The sequence below is a fragment of the Varroa destructor genome, unplaced genomic scaffold (assembly GCF_002443255.2).
Source record: "Varroa destructor unplaced genomic scaffold, Vdes_3.0 BEIS01000002.1, whole genome shotgun sequence".
Lineage (NCBI taxonomy): Eukaryota > Metazoa > Arthropoda > Arachnida > Mesostigmata > Varroidae > Varroa > Varroa destructor.
In genome coordinates this window covers 28634754-28658242 of record NW_019211455.1, presented here as the reverse complement: position 1 = coordinate 28658242, position 23489 = coordinate 28634754, and the positions used below count along the sequence as shown (strand labels likewise).

Below are 23489 nucleotides of genomic sequence, written 5' to 3'. Positions count from 1 at the left end.
AACAACGCATCAAGGAATAAAAAGGCGCGACAAATTGTCAGAAAGGGCAAACCGACGAAAAACTCAAAAAAATCTTTTGCAAAGAAGAAAAACAGGACCATAACTTTGAGGAAGAAGGTAAAATCTAAACGAAGAAAGGATCCATGATGCCGTCCGGAGGTAGAGCACGTAAACCAAAAGATCTTAGCAAAACAGATCTGAGCACTGCGAATGTAAGTGAAAAGGGCCACAAAATATGGTTCACAACTCTTCATACACGTATATCAGTGCCCTAGTGGATGCTGTGATTTCTCAGCAGGACAGGCACAGTACGCGACGATAGAAATGGACCTAAAGTAATTGTCGTTCTATGCAAATTTCCTGTTTGTCCCCTCCGCAAAATTTTATCGAGGATATTTAAAAATGCGAACTTGGTCATATTCAATTGGATTCAACTAGATTAACCGTTGTACACGGACTGGAGTTATCGGAACTCTGTAAAAAACGAAATATAGGTTCGGAGTTAGGGAGCCAAGTAATGACCTGAATCCTAAACGGCGTTATGAACGCACCTATGATGGCCCCATCACCGTCAAAGCTAGACCGCTGTTGACTTAAAAACTGGAACGAGCAAAAGGATAGTATCAAGCTAAATACAACTAGTACGTCGTTACTGATCCCAGCGGCACAGCAGGGAAGTCAGTTAACGGTTTGGGGGTTACTCATGTAAGGGCTCCGCACAGAAAACACACTCGAATTTACGACCCTTGGAATTGGCGGAATTAAAGGCACGTTTCACATATTTAAGATCGGAAGGCAACACTGTTACAGATCGGATGAAACCATCCCCGTGATAGAGTTCCGGCTATGAGTTATGATTGCCTGTTTGCCATCTAGCAGCATCAATCACGTATGGTAATTTTTCGTTATCGACACACGATATCGCGGTCCCGCGATTACGGGTTGTCCTTATGAGTTGACTAAGCATAGGTAAAACAATCTCTAAACCAGGTTTCGATACACAGGACATTCATTGTCTTGGCTACCGTCGACAACCAAGCACAGAAAATCTACGTGAGCTTTTCTGTTCGAACGTAACGCTGTCGTGATTAAACATCACGACGACTTTTCGCCAATAGACAGTTTCTGCCGATTGATACTAATAGTCATTATTTATCGTCATTCCCGACGATAGCAAAATTTTCGAATACATAGAAAAATTTTGGCAGTTGATACGCTTGTTTGGCTGAGATTTAGTCCAGTCTTTTTACTACGCGCCTTGGTTATGCATTTGACCCCCATAGTGACCTAATATAGGTTGTGGCGCGCTAGGCAAGGCGCCACACACAACCAGGAATTCCCCGGATTCAATCCAAATTTATGTGTTAGTTAAATGGTATTGTTTATGTGATGAGTAGTAATAGGCTCTACGCCAGAGCTTCAGCATTAGACAAAACTACATGAGACACGTAAGTGTGTCAACCGTTGAATGGTACTATGTCTCCAGCTGCCAATTTCTCAGCTGTTTTGATAAGCCGGATGGTCACAAGGGGATTATTGCAGATAAAAACTATAATTTCGTTTTCGGTGTATAATTATACATCTGAATTATGTATGACATCAAGCTCACCATTGTCACCATGGCAACAATTGAGGCAGAGTGTAGGACAACGTTTGCTGTTGATTTATATAAGGTTGATGCAAACGGTTTAAGCTGTTTATTTTAGTAATTTTACAAACAAGAATCGAACATGATACAAAGGAGTCTTGCAGGTTCGGGGCTCCTGGGTTAAGGATTTCCGATTTGCTATGACATGCTACGTTCTGGTTACGTCTACCATTCTAGAAATTCGCAGCGCTCATAAAAAAAATAGCGAGTATTTCTTTATGGGCGCTTTGGGTTTTCGTTATCAGCAGAGTAAAACGGACTTCACAACGAATAAGCTGCTTCAATTCATTACGAATAGTATTCCACACACCGACACAATTACATGCTCATGCTGTGGGTGGGCACCCACTTTTCGGATTGGAAGGTATGTTGTATGTAGATATGCCTATCGTGTACATATTGAATTCAACATACAGATCACTAGAATTTCCCTTTGGATATAGCGGTCTATATTTGCCTAGTGTCGTGATCGTATTGAATTCAAATTAGCATAGATTTGTGGTGTTAGGCATAATAAAAAATCAGAAACAATCAGAGCTGTAGACTCCATCCTAAGTGGTTATAAGAATTCTCAACGACCGGAAATGCCGACGCCAGATAGGGCTAACTCGTTTGCCTCACATTTCCTTGTTGGGAACAAAGCTATATTTTTACAGAAACATAGATGGCCTTTAGCGGTTTTACAGGTTGAACTGGCGTGCCAGGTGTTTTCCAACATTTCGAAGGCATAGACAAAAAAGACTACTAGTCACTGTATGACATTAAAAGAAACGTTAATCTGAAGACTAAAAACGTAGAAGTGATTATAGAAGAAGCTTAGCGAAGTACTCAAGTTACACTGTGGGCACAATCTATTAACGTGGACTTTGAAAATATTTCTGGTTTTTTTTTGGCGCGAGACCAACTTACCTATAAAAAGGAAAAACCACAAACATGATCGGCGTAGATTAGTTATCTAGCGGTTAGAAGCAGGCTAAGACGCAGAGTAGATACTTAGATTCAAGACTCGCGATATTATACTGACACGCTCTGATGAGGGGTTTGGTACGGGGCTAGCGTGTTAGTTGGATTAATCTTCATACGATATCCTTTACCGCAATAATTGTAGAAGGATCCCGGTAACAACTGGCCAACTGCGGTCTCATGTAGCGAAGAAGGTATGAAGGCTGCAGATCTAAACGCAGTGATGCGTTACACATATCGAAGATCATCTGAATAATACAGCCGGCGTGCGCTTAGTTCGGTATCAGTAGGTCTCGTACCAACAAGTATCCAAAATGTTGGGGAGATGCGGAACTACTAATAACGAATCCAGGCAATCATGGTAATCAAGTAGAACCGACAATATGGTTAGTAATACGTAGAACTTCCCTGTATCTTCGTTCCTCATCGCGCTATCTTTGTTACAGCCCTTCTATAGGGTTTTGCTTTGGATGCAGTTTACGGCATTGCTACATGCAGCTAGTCCTAAAAACAATAAAGTAAAGTGTATTTAGTTTTTCTACTTAGAGGGAATCGTCATGTAAGGTATTTTTGGGGTCAAGAGGAATGAACGTCATGAGCGGTATTAAACTGGTTGATTTTTCGATAGCCATTATTTAGGCATTTTAACGAAAACACTGGATTTAACGGCGTTCGTGATAATGATGAGTATTTAATATGGTGCCAATGTCTACAGCAGCAACGACCGCCATGGCGATGATCCGTATTGACCGTGACTGTGATACCGTACTGACGAACCTGGCCACTACACACGCAGACTTACAAACATCCTACGGAAATCACCGTCTATTAAGCTCATCATTGGCTGTGAAAAATTATGCACGGAACGCCACGTTCGCTCTGAGTCTGTTTAAGGTCTAATACTGTCTCAGTAAATAGTCGTACTTCTGGAAACATTCTCTGAATTTTTATTGGCTGCTATGATATCGAAAGCAGGCCCACCAGCTGCTCGTGAAATCGCAAAAATACACTTCCAAACTCCAGAAGGACCAAGTATCATTGAACCTAGTGGTAGGATTCGATCAAAAGAGATTCGAAACCAAAATTTTGTATCCTATAATATATCGCTTCTTCTGAGCCGAAGCCGTTTTGCTGTATGTGTAAGAATTTTAGCTGTCGTGCTAATAGTCCCAATTACGACGCCACAGCAACTGACAAGAAAATCAATTGTCAGTGGCAAACAAATCAGCTCTATTTTTCAGGCAAATTTACTTGATTTGGATACTATACATATTATTACATATCGTTCTTGCTTTCCTTCCTTTAAACCATCGGGGCAATTCCTAAATAGGCTTCATAGATCACTTCGTTCATGAAATGATCTTATGTCGACTTCATGAAGCGCTTTACCAATACCCCTCCCATAACAGTCCCTATGAAAAAGCGAAAGATGTAGATTTAAGCACAAATCATCACAAACATTAGAAAAGAATGGATCGTGAGTGCACAAAATCCTGCCAAGTTGATTACAAATAGATTTTTGTCTACTGCATTGTGCAGACTATCTTGCGCGTTGACCTCTCTCCTTAGCAGTTCCCTAGAATTTCTTTCGAATCTCAGATTTAGATGTTATCGTTATGCAGTCAGGCGATTGATACACCGGAATTGATCTCCGCGAAGCCCAATAACAATAGGTCAGTACTTAAAAGACGCGTAAATCAACAGCATTAACGTATTTACGTAACCCTGATGGGTTAAAACAATCGGTGGATTGTTTCTGCTATCCTGTCCAGGACGCATTAGTCAGGATGACGAATAATAAGAAATCCATGAAAATATAATGGAATTAGATACAAGCAATAGGATACATAAAGTGGCATTTTTTTTTACATCTGCTTCGCCACGCGTTTAAAGAAATCTTAAAAAAAAGTTCCCTTCCTTTAATGGGTCTCTTTCGTGCAGTCACTATATAATCCCTTGAAACTAGACCAACCATAACCTAAACAAGTTACGTGGTAATGAGGTTTGTGCTTTACGATAAAGGTGATTATTAAAGTTTCCCGTTAAAAAGCAAGCATGCCTTATTTCGGCAGCCAACTAGGACATGGTGATATTGCCTGCCTATCTAGATATTCCTTTACAGAAAGAAATTGGTTTTACCTGGCCATAATATGTTTTAACATCAAGCTCGACAAGACTGATGTTCTACCTTGGCATACTGGCTAGTTGCCTCCAGTTTTGCTGCTAGGAAGCCTAGGGGGACACTACTAAAGATAATGCGAAGAAAAATACGAACAGATTTTACCAACGAGGCTTGTGAAGAACCATGAAATGTGCTCCGTAAAAAAAAACTATATATCTAAACCTAAATAATATTAGAAGTTTACTGCCCAACAATAAACAAACCAGTCGCTGATATCTTTTTGCGTATTTTAGTAATTAAACGTCTAATGGAAGTTTGCATGTTCAAGCATTGAACTTTTTAAACCTGCCCTTACCTCTGAAATACAACCATTCTTTCCCCAGGTATGATCAGTCCTTCAGGCCACGTTTGTCAAGAACATTAATTGAAGTTTGCCACCACTGTAATTCAAGCAAAATAGCCTAATGTTGTGACGCCCTTCAAAGCGGTACTCAGGTGTTTTTTGCTCTGGTGGTCGTTTAAACCATTTGTTATATTTTAGCTTTTGTTTTCTTTAGGATCATGCGGGCAAACTATTTTCCAGTTGCTTTCTCCACGCCTAAAAGTATTTTTAAAGCCTCTCACACATTTCAACTGCCCTTTCATGGGCCGCATCGAAAACACATACTTTTTCATCTGCATGCAAAGTCCGAGACGCACTTTGTTGAACTGTTGCCAAAAGAAGAGGTTGGGTTAAATTCTATGTGGCCGAAACATAATTTAGTAGTATTCGTTTCGTTCGAATAGGTTGAACGACGTATTGAATTGAACATGTGATCAGGTATTGGGCAATTCCCTTCTCTGTCGCCGGCGATAGGTCCGCGGGCCGATTTGCAGGTCGTACGTGCTTGCCACTAAGTTTATTTGTCCTCTGTGTTTTAGTACTTTTACCGCTTTTCGTTGATATTTCGCCGCTAGATATTATTAGATAGACACCTTTCTAGGCTCTCATCAGTAGAACTTTCATAAACTCAAGCATCCGCCGCTCTCAAACAAACATTCTTGCAGCTGCTGGGCCGAAAAACATTATCTGATATAGTGAAGCCTTTCTTATCGGACTTCGATCAGTCAAATGAGTCTTACGATTACGCTCAGTTCGGAGTTACTTAAGCACAGTAGAAGTCGAAGGTCACACATGGTTAATGATGTAATTGCACAATTGGTCTTACAAACAGTCAAGCCAAAAAAATTCTTATTTTATTACTGACAAAACGAATAGCGAATATGTAAAAACAATTTGGTGTGAATGGAACCTTGATTCGTTCACGCTTGTGTACTTAAAAAAACGCGCTAAGTAAACAACAGACGGGTGTTAGGGGACCATTATAAGGCTTCGGCGGTAAGTGTTAGGTATTTGGTACGGTTAGACCCAGGGGCCACATGTAACCATGTTCGAGAATTGGCAAAACATAAATGTTCGAGGGAAGAACATTTAATGCCGTAAAGCAACACGTTAATTAAAGTACAATTTTACTCGTTCTACTTTGCATTTTACAACGATATAGTGGCATTTTGACGATAATCATTTAGGACCAACGTTCTACGGAAATAGCTATATTCCTGCGAAAAAGCATGACTTTCAAAAAATACCTTATTTCAGTATTCTTCTAGTTATTCGGCACTACCTTTTCTTCACTCAGCCACTTTTCTGTGAAATAATTGTAAACACCTCATTTAAATGGTAAAACAACGAATTTGTTATTTTGTTAATAACAAGTTCGACTACGCTAGTAAATAGACATAGTAATTACAATAATAATAATATCCTTTGACGCCTAGCACCATTTACTTCTTCCAGCTGACTGAACGAGTACTGAACAAACACAAATCTTCTTTATCCATGCGTATTCGCAGCTTCTCAATTAAAAGACGATGGCATATGTTCGCATGTAATATGTGTCAAAATAACTTTTACACAGGTTTCATTGTCAAATTGGGGGTTATCCTTTGCGTGCTGGCCTCGATCACCCCTTCAAGAACAGACCTCTCGAGTTGTCACACGTCATTTATATTTGTATCCACAGTAGTCCACTACCACCTACAGTGGAACGGAGATGTCTCTCGGTCAGACGACTCTGAATTCTGCTATTTGGATAGGCGGTATGCTTCCCTATGACTTGTTGCTAGTTGGATTGGAGCTTCTGTTTCAAACGGGCAAGGAAATCAACAAATCGTTATAATCTGTCAGGTCTCTAAAGCAAGTGATCTGGTGCCATTGTTCCTTAGTGAATATAAACTTCTCTTCTATATTTCATGAATGTCCCGTTCGATCCCGTAGTGGGGTCGGAAATCACCTGTAGGATTATAATCATTGACTGTATTAACAGAGAACAACTATCGCCATAGACGACCAGTGACTATACAATAAATAGTATGTGCTAAGACGTGCTACGTGCCTTACATGTGGCGAATCGTTTCTAACCCAGCTTAAATTGAAAAGGGGATAAGAGCCTATAGGCTAGGTAGACACACCTAAGCCACGTTAAAATCTACGAAAGCGGCCTAAAAATAGCTCACAGATTTCAGGAGTCATCGCCAACTGTGGATTACAGACGCGAAAAGCGCCTTCGTTTAATAAGCGCGGAACGCGGGCTGCCCTAATGAAGAAGTAAGCACGATGGAAATATAATGGTTACACCTGTAAACGCTTATAGGAGTAAGATTTGTTATTTCCTAAAAGGAAAGCAGTGTACAGGATGTCGACATCTTTTTGAATTGCGTTTCATCACCTCATCAACGTTGAAACACATTAGATAAGTCTTCTGACGAGTCGATGCGATTAGTGGGACATGGCTACGATACGTGTCTTCAACCCACTCACTGCATCGGCTGGTCCGATTAAGCCACGTGGTTCAGTGGCCATAAACGTATAGGCCACATTTTGAAAACGGACTGTATATTATTCGTTTTGGTACATTGAGAATCTCTATTACCCTTCTTTTACAAATAGCTTTCGAGCGTTCTGCTCGAGAAATCGCTTAGGCTTTACTGAGCATTTCATCTCTCTTTCTGCTAAGGCATTCGGCGCCATTCTAGGTGTCTATTCTCTATTTTAAATATAAATCGAACGCGAAGTACTTCTATAGTCTTTTTACCTGTCACTTCGTAGCATAATCAGAGGAATGCGTTATTAAATTTTTAATTGCTTACGAAATCCTAGATGACGAAGGGGGGTCGATACCGATATGCATGTATATAGCCGTTGGGGCATAAATTTCGGAAACTAGAGGATAAAAGGGCTAGAGAATTACAAGAAAGGCTGACAAGCCACTGGCTTGAAAATCATTCAAATTATAGAGGAGAAAAGAAGCAAATGGAACGCGTGGTACATGTACAAAACAGTTGAAGAACTTCCTTCCGTGGCCCACTGCTAGTTAACTGATTTTCCCCGGTTTCGAATACCGTCAGCTGTGCCACGTGTAATACAGGACAGAGCAAGGATCGATATTGAAGGACATGGTCCTTTATCTCTTTGCAACATTAATGCATTACTCTAATTACTTATTCTCGATGGGTAGTCGAATACGCTGACAGCGCGTTGATTCCTTTTCTAATACCAAAAAAAAAGTTATATTTTTCCAACTGCAACGTAAAGTGCAACAAACGTAAAAGTTCGGCTTTGTTGTTCTTGGCTGGCATTGGAACCACAGAATGCATAAAATATTTATTTATTTTTAACATTTAATTTATGCCACGCCTAAGGTAATTCACAGTAGCTCAATGTCGAGTTCATTTAGATTTAGCTGCTTCAGTTGTCTCCAGGTTGGCAGATTTCTCCAGTTAGTCACCGCTCTGTTCACAGATGACCGACCCCTCGTGGCTATTCGGACTAGTCGACGATGTCATCAGTCAATGTAGTGCTGATGCAGAAAACTCAAAAATTGCAAGTGCTGTTTCATGCAAAAGCGAAAGTCGTCCGATTCTTTCTCAACGTTCTTATAAGTAACTTCGACGCTGTGCTATAACGCGTCTTCATCCCAGTTGACGTCGTCGTTTACCAGAAAATGATTGAGCACGACGAGCGAGCGTGCACGCGAACGAGCCTCCTTTCTTCGACACGGACAAATTGTCTATGATAACGTAAAGGAGAAGCAACTGGAAAGAAATCTACGATTTCTCGTCTGACGCTCTATCATCCAGTGACGGATAATATACCACCTGCCTCTCTATGCGTAACTACTATTTTTATGCAAATGACAATGTGGCAAAAAAGTCGTCGAGGGCAATGACATCGGTAAGATGGGTCGGCAAAGAGCTGAAGATGGTTTTGAATAAATGCTTCTATATGCATGACTGACTTTCACTCTCTACTAATTACAGATTTACAACAAAATAATGAACTTTGACTTAGCTGGATTCGGTCAGTCAACCGCTCTCGACCGCAGTTCCTTTTGATCTGCGCCATCTACCTTTCTAACCCTGAACGCAGATGAGAAAGATCAAAAACAATTCAATCATATGTCTTCCAGATGGTCTTGGAAGCTGAAATCTTTAAAGTCGGGAGTTTCCATAGAGCATCTTCTGACAATAAATATGACTCGACACTGAGATGTGGTTGGTGGACCTGAACTCCGTTCCACGTTGAAACGCTCAACTCAATGGCAGCTTGAATGACAGACAGGATTACATCAATAGGTATAATATTTTCAACCGCAAACCTGCCATTGCAACAGATAAAGATATAAAGAAGCACCTAAACACAGTGCACAAAAGTAACGTCTATTCGCTAGGTGTCTGTTACTAATTTAAAGCAACAGCGCGTTCTACTCTGTGCTTTTCGGCCATCCTTTTCCTTTACGATCACGTTGGCCAATCTCGGTGCTGGCGTGGTCATGGTGGTCGGAGCGCATCTGCAGGCGTGTAGGTCTGGAAAGCGCCAGTTCCAACGGCTAATGAGAACTTTGTAGTGTGGTGACACCATCGATCCACGTACCGCTTGGCCCAAATGGCTTGCCAGCTCATTGGCGACTATGATAAATCACACATATATAACCAGACATCGATTTCACGCGGTCTCGTGGCAAAAAGCGCCAACATTAACGGTTACGACACTAAAAGTCACAGTAGACAAACACTCATCACCATGGTGTCAAAAGTATCATTGGCTATCGAAAGGAGTTAACTGACCGTGCAGTTAGTTACCGATAGCTGTATGGCTTTGTCTCGCCTTCGGGGGAATATCTGAAAGGCCATAGTGAATTCACTTAACAACGACAAGTACCCGACAGGAGTGAGTCGAATGAATTTTTACCTTGACGAACGGATACGACTTGGCATTTGTCGCGACGATTGATGTACCTAAGGTAGGAACACGGTACTGCCTACCGGTCCAATGGCATCGTGCAGATTCGTCTCCAACCGTACGTTTCGCCTTCCTAACTCGCTGCCTTATAGACATGGAAAAACCGTACTAACCGAAACAGAGACATTCGATGTATTCTTCTAATCTTCAATTATACTGTGTAGTTTAGTCCGTTGTTTTTTCTCTCACGATGGATACTGCGAAAATATGTGATGCAATAAATATGCAATGCGTGCGCCAAAAAAACGCGTCAAATTGACGCGTCTGTGTGTATAAATGTAGACTCAATGCACGACATTTTTGAGCCGTAAGAAAAAACCAGTTGACCGTCCGAAGTGGCCCGATGAAGTATCAGACCCACTAGTGATCGGCCTGTCGACATTTTTCGGTGCTTTTGTCACTAAGTATTGCTCATTTATCAAGAATAGCCTTCGTGAGGTCGGTTGCCTCAAAAAAAAAAAATGTGCCTTAGATATTGTTTGACTTGTACTATATCTCTTATAGTTATATGCTGTTGTATGATGCCTTGCAAAATGAACCTCTTATAGCCGTAACTGGAACTGATTTTCATCGAACATCATATTTATAAGTAACTTACATCGTTAGTGACATGGCGTCTGCTGCGGACGGACAACCGGGTCCCGCCAAAACGTTCTTGATTCTTAGTTGTTACTATTTTTTTTTGTGATTCTGTTAGCTTTGTGTTACTGCTCGGCCCAAAATGCTTTCTTGGAAGCGACGAATGTTTGAAAAGATCAAATCAAATGGCCGATGGAATATTTGTTTCTTTGGTGATCTTGGTTCGTTCGTTAATTCTTCAGGAAATCCTTGTACTACACTTGGCAGCTTTGAATAACGGTTACCAGCTGTAATTGTAAGGTGTATCCCTTGAACTATCATGAACAACAACAAACATCACGAAGTCAACATGTACAGACGCACAGAAATGCATCACGCTGCACACTAATGGCTGACCGTTGTGGTCTAGCGCCTTCGCACACTTCGCGTCACCCCTGCCGCCGTGACTAACACTCTCAGTGAGCAACACAATCGTACGATTCCCTACTTCGACAGCCGATGGTCCATTCACGTATCAAAAGTACTCGTCACGGACAGTAAACAAGGTACGAACATGCAATGACGTGCTATGCCAGCACTACTTTCATCGGCTTCGAGGCACAGAACTATATATTGATTAGACATTTATCACTAGGACCTGCTTAGCACGCACCTGAATTTCATTCTTCAATTGACTGGCGGCTGTCGGCTGCACATGGAACTAAACACGTACACACACGCGTACCAAGTTTGGGTCTTCGATTCGAACCTAGAACTAGCTGTTCACAACGATTTACTTATCGTTCTTTCTGCGTCTACAGCATCTAATACTCTACAATGCTACACTATTTGTATGCTATCCTTAAATTGTACTACATATAGATAGCGCAAGGCATACCAACGGTATACTTTGTCGATGATATTTACTGTCGTTACCCGTTATAGTTATGGCAGCAGTGCTTTTCAACAGCTGTGCTTACGATTCCTTCAAAGAAGCTCGGCGTCTACTCACTGACCGATAACATTATGCACATACTGATTAGCTATATTCAGGTATGTATACAATAACTGGCATATATCGACAGGTCATATACTGAATTACTGATCTCCATGGCGCAATATTCCGCTATTATAAATGAGTTGTCGAAGGAGAAAGATGGACACCAAAATTAGAACACTATATGAAAGCCTTGTTTGACCTTTCTGTAGTATCCACTAATGTTATGAGTTTTTCGTTGTTGTTGGTGTTCGAAAATCAGTCTGGAGGCAAATCTATCTTTCATCGGTTAGCAGACACGCTGCGCTATCAGTCTGTGCTCTCGCACGAGACCCTATATCTGACCAGCTCCTTGCGAGGGAAATTGACTTGAGGAAGTTAGCTCTCTTTGTTTCCCTAAACTGGTACCGTTTCTCACGTCAACACGAAAAGGTTGACTCCTCCTCCAGCTTTGTCTCGACGTTCTGTTCTTGGTGAGAACGTAACGACAGTCCCGAGCGTTGATGGAGTTTCTAAAAAGATTTCGCTACATCGTTCGTGTTCATCATTAAGGCTACGAGAACCGCTGATGGGCGTCACATAAACGGTACGTGTCACGGCGACATCGAGGGCGGGTTAGTTAGCGACAGAAACCGTTTTTCAACGATTGTTGCAAAAAAACGATGTGGTTTTACGACGTTACGTAATCGGCAGCACAGCCTGCAGTCTCGCTGTCGTGGTTACTGCCTGCCACCGCTGTTGGCCTCCTATGTGGACAACGTTCTCACTGTTGTATGACCTTCCGAAGCACTCGGCCTTGGTGGACAGTGGCCGGTCGATCGTGTGTTTTCCGTTCAACTCGTGTTTTTTTTCGTTGTTACTTGCGACTCGGCCAAACCCCCACTCGAGGTAGTAGTTGCAGGAGGGCGGATAGAACAGCTATTGCACAATCCACCAGCTCTCTACAATCACCAGTAACGGCGGCACTCTCTTCTGTCGTCGCCGTATCGGTGGGTAGAGCTTTCTAGTCCAACCCTTCGTGTTGGCTGCCCCAGCAGCGTATCGTTCGTTGGCGTAACTCTGCTTTGAGTTGAGTTGGTCAGGCCCTCTGCAACGAGATGGTTGTACTGATGCTGCCGTTACCGTCGCTGCTACTACTAATGGTGACTTCGAAGTAAGTGGAGGGCCTGCCTTCCTCCTCTGCGCGCGCATGTACCGGTCCTTTCCCATTCGAGCGGAATCGACGTCAGTTCTGCCAGGCAGACAAAACGGCGGGCAGAACAAATGGCGGCTTTCAATCGCTCAGTCGGAAACTCGCTCCAGGATCGTTGGGGTGCCGCCGAGTCCCAGTGCCGGCAATGTACTACTCCAGGCCAATGAGTCGCCGAAACGGACAAACAGAAAAACGAGCTACCAACAGGCTATGATCGTAACCGCTCTACAATCATGGCTAACGTATAGTCGGCCACACCGCTTTGCGCAAAGCCGTTGCTCGGTGCGTAGCCGTAAGTTTGTGTCCTGCTTCGCTTGTGCTAAGCTATACCGTGGTATTTATCGCAACCAGCAGCAGTAGTAGTAGCGCATTTGTGCGAGAGTAGAAGCGACAGACTTTGTTAACCCAGCAGCGGCGGCGGCGGCGGCGGCGACCTCAACGACGACGACAACGTCAACAGCAAGCGGCAGCATCAACAGACTACCGAACAGTCGCAGACAGATAGACAGACATGGTTTGTAGTGAAATAAAGTCGTGCGCGAAGAACATATGGCCCCCGAGTATTACCCCGACAAACAGACCTCAGCATTAACTACGACTGAAAGTAGTCAAATTTGTCCCTGTTTTCGTTTTGCTCAATATCGACAAAAAGACGGATTTTTTTTCCTTTTTATAGTTGTTTTCCCTTTTTTACACCAAAATGCAGTGCACAATTCAGACGTGTTGAAAAATGCAGAATTTCTGTGATAGAGACACACAGCGGATCTCCGTGCCTCCTGTGCGCCTGTGTGATTGGCCACAAATTAGCGCAAACCTTCTGAACGGTAGCTTATGACACGTGTCACTAATGTTCCCCACAGATATGCTACTTCATTTCATCTCTTTTTATTTTCATCGTTTTTAGTAGACCTAGCAAATGACAATAGAATATTACCTAATCTTCATTGGAAGATTCAGAAGATATTTCACTTTGGCCTTTTTTCATTGTATGCATCTAGCTGATATTGACCGAGCGTAAATTTTTGGCGATCAACACCGTCTAGACAAACTCGGTTACGTACTTAATTGTACGTGTACACCTTCAACACTCAGAGGAAACTTTTTTTTTGTATGTTTTGCTACCAAGAAAACGACTAACGCATACGACTGGGGCATGATAGTAGACCGTTGATTAGCTGACGACCTGACTAGAATATAGGACCGTTTTTATCTATTATGTAACACGTCCGATTAGCTCTCACCTTTAGCCTCTTGCCAGCTGTTTAGAAGTAACCTATTTTCGAAAAGAGGACGGCCATCAATAGCCGAGAACGTGTGTGTATGTGCATATACGTCTATGTAGAAAGTTTTCTTGGCATTTCACCTGGTAGAGGCAAGGGATGACCTTTACAGGTTTCTATGACTATTCAAAATCACGATATTTGTCGCCGTTATCGCACTCGTTGGTATTCCAGGTACACGTGCCGTCGTCCCGGTTGATTCTAATTCTTCTACCTATTGAGACACTTTTTCGGGGTATATCAGGCCGGTGTAGAGCCGGTGATAATATTGGCCAGTTTTACTATTAATATCGCTTTTGGTAACTTTGCTCTCTCTAGCTAGGCCTCGAGTCACACAATGGGCCAGTCAACGCTACCCTGTCTAAGGCAGCGTCTCGAATCCAACCATTTCGTGCTGGCAACTAGCCGTCTGATGCAATACCGGATATAAAGTTCAAAACCCTTAAGCCGATATCAAAATTTCCTGCTCATTTCAGTCGGCTATAGTAACGCTAAACGAAGTCGTCAGTTGTTTCGCTACGAATTAAATCATAAAAGCTAGTTTAATAGAAAATCATTGAAGCAGCAATCGCTAGTACAGCTCAAACAAGCTTTCACAACAATCTGCACCATCATCTCAGACACAACTAAGCCGTCAAAATTAGCGTCTGAAACACTACGCAATTGGAAAGACAAAGCTGTTGCAAAGTAGTACAACTGCAATGGCCGGAGCAAACTGAAGTAGACTGCGCCATTGTTCCCTCGTTGTCCTTGTCGGCAACTTCTGACTCGCGCAATATCAATTCTCCTGACTATTCTTCCAGTGGTGGCGTTTCGATAGTCGCAAACAAATAAACGAGCTGCGGCGGGGCCAATCAGAGGCTTTAGGCTATCAAAAAGGAAATTGTCCGATCCATCGGAGTGGTATAAAATGCCACAGAAAAACACACACGCGCCCAATGGGACATCATCGGATGTTCCATCCGTCTGTGCTGAGGCAAAAGCTCACAGCAGTGACGCGGAAAAGCGTGACCGTAAGGGGCAAAGAAATCTGAACAGTAAATGGATGATGGACCGAGATGATGCAATAAGATGCGAAAAGATGCTTTAACTGTAGGGGCTTTGTTACTGCTGTGACACTGGTAGCAAATGCAACGGCAAAAACAGTACCAGACTAGTGAACCCCGCAGTGATTGAGCTTACGTGTGTGATCCCTGCTGGTGGAAATGGTCTCACTCACCAATGGGGCTTAATAGAAAGAATGAGATGAAGGCTAGCAGAAGTGAAAAGAGTAGATTCAAGCCGATCAACTGATCATTGCTTGCACTTTTAATTGCCTTTGAACAAGTGAAAGAAATAGGGGAATATACTCAGTGCGTGATGTGTTGACATGCTAGCAAAGAACGTTAACACAGACGACAGGCGAAGTAAATTTTGAGATCGGTTCATAAGACATATTTGAAAAAGGCATTGTTTATTAGAAGTAGATATACATACTGTAGAGACGTTCTATTGTAGAAAACGTTTTTCCTTTCCCTGTGAAGCAACGACAAAGTTTTATGGATTACCGGTTCCGAAGCACAAACCAACTCCTTTACTCTTGATGCCAATGGTTTTACATTGGTTGTGACGGAAACTTTAATTTGTGTTGAAAGGTAAAGTGAATGAATCGGCCGTCCGTACCGCCAATACGCCTCACTCTATCGGTACGGCACAAACGTTTTCATCAACCCATAAGGATAGTGGGATCCTTCCTATTCATCTTGGAGAACAAGATCAACTGTTGGGTGAAGCTCACGTCCCCGTTTGTCCTTAGAGACCCCTTTACACAGGCTTGGAACAAGAACATTTGGCTGTGGCATGTCAGCCATAGGTCACAAGACATAGAACACTATAGATTTACAAAGCTTGCTCGCTATAAGTTTCAACCTGATAGAGAACTAATGAGAAGCCACAATATATTGATTACGGAGTTCTTGGTTTATTTCGAAAACCGCAAGATTCGATAAAAATTTTGATGAAACATCTTTGCCAACAAAATTGTCTTCTCTCAGGGATACGGGTTTTGATTGCGTAATATTTTATTGCATAATGTGAAAGCGTTTGTCGAGTGGCTTTGGCTACACCGTATTGCATAGAATGTTGAAATATTTATAGTAAAAACCCTATAGTGCTATAAATAGAGTAGACATTTTAATAAGCTATGTTGATTTTTATCTATTCCACCTGTTATTTGTCTAGCCATATATTGGATCTGTTGGTCAATATTCATATTTCAAATTGGGTTAATGGCAGCTCCATTGAAGACGGTAAGACGACCATATGATTATTGAAGGTTCGAACTCAGAATAACCGTTTGTCTTACCTAAATACATGAAGGTTATTTTGCTTTCGCCTCAGGAGTGAACGTTGACAAGTTTTCTACTTATGGTTAGATAGCTCATGGTTTTCTGGCGGACCTTGTCTAGAGATACCGCGTCTGAAGATGTTAGTTTTTTTTCGAGCAGAACTGAGCAGCCTGTATGACCAGCTCCAACTTTATCTCCTCTTTTGACATTTAATTGCGTCTAATAAAGTTTGTCTAATAAATAAATAAAAGTCTAATTAATTTAATCTAGACTTTACTTTAACCCAGTCGTGATTATTGCAGTCCTTTGGCGCAGTTACTCCAAAGACAGAGGGCATTGCTGAAGATTAGCTGAGCACGATGAAATGTAAGGAACCTATAGAGAAACAGAATATTGCCTCTGAGAATTTTCTGTAATGACTCGCTCATAACATACAGAAGATGTACATGCAATTTCGAGTTGCTATTGGGCTAAAATAGCTTATTTCAAGTAAATCATAGTTTTGTACCGGAAGCTGACGTTCTTCAACTCTGCTTGTCTAGGATCAGCACAACGGCAGTATTTGGACACGTGGAAACGTGCGAACGTAAAGTTAAATCAACTTCTCCGCAAAGCAAGTAGAGGCTACTACTTAACATTTAGGATGTTATTTTGTCTATGTAAATGTACTTTAAACAATATAGAGTTACTATTACGACTTACCCTCCCCCCTCGCGCAACAAAAAGTTGCAATACAATTCTGGCCATTTTTGCAGCATACATAGATACATCATTGCGTGGAACGCTCCGTTTTAATCTAATGAAGTTACTTCGTCAATTACTTTTCTGTGCTTATCAGACCGCTCGTAGGCCGTTTTATCTCTGCCTGAACGCAGCGTAGCTTCCTGCAGTATCCGGCAGGCTGCGCGTTTGATACAGCGACCCTGCGGACATGGCGAATAACCTACGTTTCTTTAATAAAATGGCAATAATACCTGTGGATAATCGAGCTGTTGCAGCACATTTGAGAACTTTGGGTAAATGAAGGATTTGATGAGATAAACGTTCGTAATACACGATGATATTGTCGCGACACTGGCCCCGCCTAGAGAAATTACATCGGATTTAAGCTAGCGATCTGCACCGAATACCGTCATGTATAAGACGAGACGCGCCCAAGTTGTCCAACGTCAAGGAGGTCTAGAGATGGTCTTAACTGCAACGCATTTCAATGTGCGGAATAGTGTCTTGTCGTGCCTAGAGTACAAAAGGCCTGTTATAGAAAATTTTTACTAAGCTCATTGTAAATTTTTTAGATTGCTAGCCTAGATTTCATGTTTTATAGGAGTGCATCAAATAGTTGTTTTAGATCTTGATCTTGCTTCGTATATACTCGCCTATACACATATATACAGTCTAGACAGCCATTCTATAGATAAAGCTGATATCGCAAGCACAAAAAACTCAAAGTTAACCCTGTTTCGGCAAGGACAGATAAAGGAATATGGCGTTTACTATGATGCTTTCGATAACACTACAAGATGTGAGCAAAAGCTCTCTATTGCTGCCCGTGATCCGTTTTCGTTTATGAACACTGCAGCGCGTTCTCGAAGGCTCGATAGGCCTTCACCATTTTGCAGAGAACTGGTAGAAGGTTCGGCAAAAGTTTTGCGAGCACGATAATCGGTAGCAGCTGTGCAGAGAGACTGAAGTAACATTTTGTGATGGGTAGCAGTTAGAGTTAAAAAATTATTCGGTCCTAGCATCTAAAGAGTGACTGTGACTCTATTGGTGCAGAATTTGACCTCTTCATTTCAAAGAAGCTACAGGAAATTGGAGCTAGTGTGATACCGACATTTTCGAAATCGGTCATGCAGTTAAGTCGTGAAGGTCCTTTAGACTGGGTCGGTTAAATAACCTATTTGGGAAAACATTGCCAACTGATGCGATCAGTGTGTACTTGAAGCAAAACACATAATTAGTAGGGGGTGTTTAAAAAGTTATCTCTGTTCCACAAAACAGTACGCGACAATATTAGAACTTCCCGGCCAATATCCTAGAGATTTATGCCATCAAGGAGAGCCCTAGGCGGTGCGCCTTTCAATAAGTTTATTTAAAAATGTGAGTAGTTATTGGAAAGGAGTAAATACACGTCGACCTCGTCGAAAATGTTGTGCCGAAATTTTTTTTGCCGAACTTGTCGCAAGGAAAAACGTTACAGATGTCATGTGATAAAAGTTCGGCAGACGACGGCGCATCATCGTTGACCCAAATTTGCTCAAGATAAAAAGAAAAAGTAGGTGACTAGAGGTGACCTAACTGCTACAGGTCCGAATTAGCAAAGGGAGTATACTTCCGGCCGAGGTGACCAAGCTTATCTTTGAGGGGTAGCAAGTCTAGCTAAGAATCTTTTAGCCAATTTATTCGGTAGCACCTGCCGTACCAACCCGTAGTTCCATTAAATAAATATCCGGTTTACTTGAGACCAAAGGAACGGGGAAAAATTCAACTCGGTAAATAGTGTACTTGCTCTTGCACTTATCACATGCAATATAGGCGTTTTGTGGTATTCGGTTAGTACGTAAAACATTACTGAGAGACTTTTAATAAAAAAAAGAATAAGGAAAAGCTAAAAGACCCACTTTAGTATTTGCTTGTTCGGTGCATTAGTAGGTATAATCGTCGAAGTATACAAATCTGCACGTAGAGCTTTAGGAGTTTCGTGGTTTTTCGGGCAAGTCAACGTTGTTTTGAGAAAGGTTTCAACCATTATTTTAGACCCATGGCAGATAATGACATCAGTATCGCGGTACCATATATTCAGAAAATAGCTTTCCGTGGTCGATCGTTAAGAAGTGTACGATAAAAAGTTAACGCGTTGCAAAACGTGGCGGAATTTCAAACACCTTTGCGCACTGACTTTGTGATTTTTGACGTATGTTGACTCGTTAAGCTAGTATCGCCTCTTTAAACCAGATTCGATATTTTTCCTCACAGTATACAGTAGGCCAGGTCGAGGCAGGAGTCATGAGAGTGCTTTCTGTGGATTCTCCGCCACTAATGACGGTACTAGTGGCTATGGCGTTGGATCATTGAACTTCCTGTGGGGCTCGCTTGACCTGATGTGAGTTGTGCAAACTGCTCATACGACAAACATTTTGGTCCTTAATTAAGGCACTACATACTAAAAGGCTAAGATAAAGAAAGAGTTGAAACACTCCGCTGGATCTTTACAAGAGAGTTACGAAATTGGCTCTGCCCGTTGCGTGCACTTGAAGACCCAGTAATATTCCTTGTCAGTTCGATTACCTCGCTCGAGACGCTTATTGGTTCGCAAAGGGGTCGCATTTTTATGGACAAGGTGCACGTTTTTATCCTGATACCATCAGCTGATACGTCTGCCTCATAAACGATCCCATGGTCTTCAATGTCTATCCTCGATAGTGATTCAGTACGGTTACAGCTGTCGCGTTTGTATTGTACTGCATTGTATACTGTAGCAGTTTACACATATTTCACGAACTAGGCACTCTAATTAGAGTCTTACGTTTCCTTTAACGAATCCAACTCAGAATCCCCGATAACCCTAGAACAGGTAGTAACATTTGTAAGCACATAAAAGCTATGAAGCTGTAAAACTCGAAAATATCCGAAAAGCGGCACTATCCTTTTTTTCAGGATGATTTGCAGACGATTAATGCCTAGGATCAGGGCTACTATAAACTGATACGAGTCTACTTGTTAGCAAATAGTAGTACTGCAAATCAGGACTGTTGCATACTATTCATATGCATACATAAAATCTTATGTAAACGCTTTATCACATGTTGCGTATATGAACCGAAGTATCCCAAACCATCACCAATGGCCCCAGAACCTATATCTAGGTTGCTTTTTTGCAAGGGACTGATAGCTTATTACTTAACCATCATATACATATAGATCTGACAACAGAAACCTACCCGTCTTGTTGGCAATTCTGAAATCATCTGTGGCTTTTGAATCCAAAAACCATTCGAGGAGTTTTGAAGAACCGTTTGATTACCAATAACATTGGTATAACCTATTTTATTCTCTCCACTTTCTTGTGTCTTTTAGATACTTGCTATGGGCGCACTCAGCTGCGACCCAGCAGCAGGATTTTCTTTTCCTCATATCAGTTTCACCAGCACCATGTTGATTTGCCCTCTTTTACATGTTTAAGCTTCGTTTTAGATTTGTCTGTGACTGAGTTGGCCGATATGTATCTATTACAAATGTCAGTTGGCGAGCTAGCTGAAACTTCTTGATTATATCATAAAAATTATTGAAATAACAAAGTTCTTCCGAGCATAACGTGTTTAGTAGCAGAAAGTTTTTAGTTAGTACCGATTAACTGATTGCCATTGACATGTACTAATGCTCGAGAATAGGTTATTAAATATTTAAATAATAAACATTAAATTTAAATATAAATATTTAAATAATAAACAATTAAATATTTAACAGGACACCGATGACCTGATTATTATATTGTAAGAGTTGAACGGTATTTAGAATAAACGTCAGATGACAAAAATCTCGATTGTAATCAACTATTTAAGATCTCTGTATTTGTTTATAGAAAAATCAAACGAAACTCACCTACTTTTTTTACGATGGCCACGCGGCAACGTATCTGCCTACCTGAAATCATGTATAGGATTGAATTCGTATGTTGGAAACGCGACGTTTTTCTATGTTGAAAACTAGCGTCTACAACAATGCTAGCGTAGCATTCATTTATCTAGGTTACATATCTATCATATATAGAGCTCGAAAAATTCAAAGCTTCAGCTTTTATCTGGTATATATAAAATACGTCAGAAGGTGCAGAGCGTCTCATATGTGTAATTTTTTGCATGAAATCCTGTTTACTCGAGCACAACGGGTTCGCCATAACCTATACGTCACAACCTATCAGTTCAAATACTACGCTCAAATCAGAGATCAGTAAAACCTGCTCCAGACTTGATTAATTTGCTCTATTAACATTATCGGCAATCTTCCATCCTCATTTTTTGGTATACACCCAAATGAATTCCGCAGCTATAGTTGCCCTGCCGTTAAGAAAACTCGTCCCGCACAGCGTAAAGGGTACGCCTTTCATGATTTTTTAGCTGGCCATCTGTCGCCAAAAAGCCGACAGCATCGCTCAACGCTTACGAATGGTGACGAGGACTCTGCAGGTCATCGCTAACGGGAAACACTTCCACAACCTTCCTCATTTATAACATTTTTTTATGAGATCTAGTCTGCTCAGCGCCACAGACCATGCCGGATCAAACCGACCGACAAGGATCATACGACTTTTGTGACTGGAAGCAGAATTTGGCCAGTACGTTTCGCGCGTGGCGCTGGCTATATGACATCATTGGACAGTATCATTCTTACCGGAATTTTCCTGAGCCCATTCTACACCAGTCTTCTAGCTAAAATTAACGCGACCGTGTAAGTATCCGCGACATCCATTATATCTAGTCGCCCTCTGGTGATGAGGATGTGTAACTCGTTTGAGCCAAAAAGGTTCTGCTCGCTAAACAACACTAGTTACACGACGCAGAGGGACGTCAAGTAGAAAGATCTGAGCCTTCCTAATTATTAAGCCAATAAAAACAAAAAAAATGCACAGATTATTACGCACTAAGTGAAAGCTGTTTCTGAGGTTTGGCAGTGGCGTCTGCTTATGGAGCACGAAAACTGCACTTACGAAGTTAAACGTGAGCTTCAGGTAGTGCAGTTTAAAGAACCGTTAAATTGCCGCTTTCTTTGACAATCAGGTTTATTTACTCTGACCCCTTCAACAACCTTCTGAGCAGATCCATGTACACAAGCTTCATGCGTACATGTCCATGTATACATACATGCAATCGTTTGGAATAGATCTCAAAACCAGAGAGAATCGTTCAGGAGCCCTTGGCCGGGCACAGGCAGCTAGCTCAGAACGTCAAATGCTATTTGCCAAACCCCGTACGAACTAGACAGTGAAACTTCAAGGCCAGTTTCTTTGAGACAGCACGCCTGGCACGATATGTAAGCAGCTTCAGCGCGTATTAGAATGAATTAAGATGGAGAAAACATGTCTCTTTAACTCGTTTATGATTTCAGCCCAAGCATATAAAACCAAAATAGTTCAACATCAGCAAAGATCTCAACTCTCTTTTCTCAGATCAACTGAACTTCAAAGAGATAATCAACTAAAAAAAATCGTAAGAAACAGTAAAGCTAACGAGCGAATGGTTACAAGATAATAAACACTATAATAAGTAAACAGAGATAATAATGGGTCAGCTTTGAAAGACCTTGAGATAGCATCTTTGTGGCCATTGCTTTAAAAGATCGGTTAAATATACCTGCGTAACTTATTAACACAGAGGATATCAATACTTACACAATGTCGGCTTTGTGTAGATAAACCAGAAATTAATTGTATTATGCAATTTTTGAGACAATTACGCCGATGTGAAAAATGTGTAAAATTTTTAACAGTCATTAGGTGTGAATCAGAGTTAGTAACTTCATTGTTTGCTCTGTCTGCTATAGCAATAACCATCAAACCTAAGTAAACTTGACGCATAAGCACAAGTTTATCGTGGTTGGCACAAGTTTATCGTATTGAGTCATAATGAAAAATGTATCGGTCTAGCTTTCTTGATCAAGCTATCGTAAGGAGTATCCGTTTGGGGCAGATCAAGCATTAGGTGAATGCATGGATGGCTGTACTCTTACGTGTTCTCTGAACGAGCCTCTGTTTCACTACACGGCTCGATCTAACGACAGCTGTAAAGCGAATCAGGAATAGGTCAGTTTCGACTAGGAACACTGCATGAACTATCCTGAAATCCTTTGCTCTATTTTGTTAAGCTTGGCTCATCAATGAACCATGTACATTGATTAGTACAAATGTTGACCTGAGCGGAAAAACGATTGAGCGATCAAGATAAAAACGACGCAACCGCTCCTGTTGCGGCCTGTGCTTGCCTAGTCAGCATAAAGTTACTTCTCGTGTGAAAACGAAGGCAACGACATATAGGATGACCAGCCGAGTGGTGGTTGCATTTCGA

At 41.5% G+C, this 23489-nt stretch overlaps 1 protein-coding gene across 15 annotated transcripts in view; it reads right to left on the bottom strand.

Annotated features, from left to right (window-relative positions):
- Positions 1–11446, bottom strand: part of LOC111245259 (phospholipid-transporting ATPase ABCA1-like) — a 70281-nt gene extending 58835 nt beyond the window's left edge. For 3 of the 15 annotated variants that reach the window (XM_086980951.1, XM_086980956.1, XM_086980967.1), the window contains exon 1: positions 10673–10814. The gene's annotated coding sequence lies outside the window, so the exon portion shown is untranslated. Of the gene's footprint in view, positions 1–2557; positions 3116–10672; positions 10815–11305 lie in introns of those variants that run through there. The other 12 variants (XM_086980955.1, XM_086980954.1, XM_086980958.1 and 9 more) reach the window with 9 other exon arrangements.
- Between the last annotated feature and the right edge of the window lie 12043 nt (positions 11447–23489).